Source organism: Neophocaena asiaeorientalis, unplaced genomic scaffold (assembly GCF_003031525.2).
Source record: "Neophocaena asiaeorientalis asiaeorientalis breed wild unplaced genomic scaffold, Neophocaena_asiaeorientalis_V1.1 scaffold86, whole genome shotgun sequence".
Classification (NCBI taxonomy): domain Eukaryota; kingdom Metazoa; phylum Chordata; class Mammalia; order Artiodactyla; family Phocoenidae; genus Neophocaena; species Neophocaena asiaeorientalis.
Genome location: NW_020175039.1, coordinates 6,144,501 through 6,146,802, shown reverse-complemented (window position 1 = coordinate 6,146,802; position 2,302 = coordinate 6,144,501). Strand labels below are relative to the sequence as shown.

At 62.7% G+C, this 2,302-nt stretch overlaps 1 protein-coding gene across 3 annotated transcripts in view; it reads left to right on the top strand.

Annotated features, from left to right (window-relative positions):
- Positions 1–1,098: 1,098 nt before the first annotated feature.
- RUFY4 (RUN and FYVE domain containing 4) overlaps positions 1,099–2,302 on the top strand; it is a 26,277-nt gene continuing 25,073 nt past the window's right edge. For all 3 annotated transcript variants that reach the window (XR_003005702.1, XM_024763305.1, XM_024763306.1), the window contains exons 1-2: positions 1,099–1,732; positions 1,906–2,009. The gene's annotated coding sequence lies outside the window, so the exon portion shown is untranslated. The remainder of the gene's footprint in view (positions 1,733–1,905; positions 2,010–2,302) is intronic.

The window sequence follows — 2,302 nt, the reverse complement described above, 5'->3', positions numbered from 1 at the left end:
TCCTTGGAGAAATCCAATGCCCACACATAAACCAGGTCTGCTGGTTCACAGACAGGTGCCTCATCCAGAACAAACACCTGCCTCCTTGCACCGGCTTATTCCCACCCCTTTGCATCAGCTTTCTACTCGCAGGGCTCCAAGACTTACCCAGAACAGAGAATGCAGTGGTGAGGGTCTAGTTCCCCCACCAGCTTCAGGTCAGTCCTGGCTCTAATGGGGCCCTCCTTGACTCAGAAGGTCCCCTCCCTCCTGGCTACAGAGCCCTGGTCAGAAGCAATAGCCCCAGCTACCTGTGGGACACACAGTCAACTCCTGGACCAGGTCGGGGGAAATTCACTCTTTCAGTGCCTTTCCCAGCAAGCCCAGCCCTGCCCCTCTTGGGTGGCTCCTAAAACCTCACCTGAACTATTTGTGCTTTTAAGAGTCAGGTCCTACATCACCCTTCTCCCAAGGGCACAAGACAGCCAGGTGAGACCTCGGCCTAACTTGCTGCCCCTTCACCTGGTCTTGGCTCCAGAGCCCCCCGACCGCTGTCCGGTGCTTTCCCAGCGGGGCTCTTTACCTCTCAGGTGAGCCGGGCTCTGCCCGCGACCCACCCCGCGCGGCGCCCTACCTGAAGCAGTAGCCGCCTGCTCTCTGCCCGGCCCGAGCCCCGGGGCTCCCGACACTTGGGCGGCGCGGGGACCGGGGGGCTCCGCGGGGGCTGGGGGCTGCAGGGAGGCCCGGGCTCCAGCGCCTCGCAGCACACCAAGCTCACGGTGCAACCCATCCGGCCGGGGCGCCAGCCAGCCCCTCGCCCTGGCGTCCGCTCGGCCTAGGGAGCCTGCGACGTCGGGAGGGGGACGGCGACACCCCCAGCCCGTCCCCTCCCGGAGCCTCCTTGGCCCTCGGCTCCAGGAAGCGGGGGAGCACGGAGCCCGCCAAGGGGCGGTGACACGGGAGCGGACGCAGCCAGTGAGGAGGGAGACCCGAGGGCGCGGTGGCGCGGGGAGGGGCGGCGCGGGGTCTCGGGACCGACCGGGGCGGCGGACCGGCAGAAAGAGAGAGAGCGCGCCAGCGGACGCGACGGGAGAGGCAGGAAGCAGATAAGGAGAGATAATGAGGGAGAGACGGGGACACGGGGCACAGAGAGGGGGGACGCAGCCTCTGCACGCGGGAGACCAAGTCCCAGAGAAGGAGAGACAGACGGGCAGGCAGTCCCCGTGGTAGGACAGAGCCAGGCTTGGGTACCTCGTGCTCCAGTGTTTACATGCGGTTCCTCGGGGGTTGTGAAACGGGTAGTCCTCGCAGATGCCTGCTCCTCTGTTCTCTGCCCCCAGTGCTAGCCCCTGGGAACCAACAGTGGAAAGACCCCAGCCTCAAGGAGACAAAGCACAGCCAGGATGGGAGGGCCACAGTCCGCCTGGGCAAGCCACCGGGCCCCTTCCTGGACAGAGCATCTCACCAGTGCTTTCACTTTCAGCGGTGAGCCCCAGAACTGGGGGCATGGCACTGGTGATCAGCACTCACCGGGACCCCTCAGAAGAGATGGGGCGGAGGAGGGAGACATGAGGTGGGACCCTTGTCCTCCCCTCCACACCTGCACCGCACTCCAACCAAGTGACAGTAAAGGTGGGGCAGCCTCATAGCCTCTTTGTGCCACCTGGTGGCGATAAGGAAGAAAGACAAGAGCAAGTGACCGTGATGAGAAGGGGAGAGAACTCGCAGAGCCACAATTCCCACTACCTCCTCGGTGAGTCTGGGTCCCAGTCTGTGTTTGGCCAACAAGCAAACACATCCCAGGTCTGCCTAAGAGGAACCATCTCCCATCTCACCATGCTGCCCCGGTGCCCTCCAGCCCACCTCTGCCACTTCTGCCCCACAGTCTTCCACTTCTGCTCTGAGCAAGATTTCCCCCTCCTCCAGGCTGCTGGACTGGGCGTGAGTCACTTCCCAGGCAGCAAACTCTGGAGAAGGCTGTGCAGAGCAGTGCTCTACTTTCCATGCCCCAACCAGCCAGGCCTTCCCAGGTGAGTAGCAAGGAGACCCCTGGGTCTGGGGGTGGCCAGGAGCAAGGACAGAGGAATCCTGGGTAGAGGTGAAGAAGGGGAGGAAGTCCATCTAGGTGTCTGTGGAGTTCATAGATCATCTGAGCTAAAAAGAGCAGTAGAGACCCTCAGTCCAACCCCTTGGTCTACAGATGGGGAAATCCAGGCCCGAGAAAGGCGAAGGATGTGCCCCAGGTCACACAATGAGCCAGCAGCAGGGCCAGGATGGAGAACCAGGTCTCTTGACTCCCAGCACTGTGCTCCCTGAATGCCAT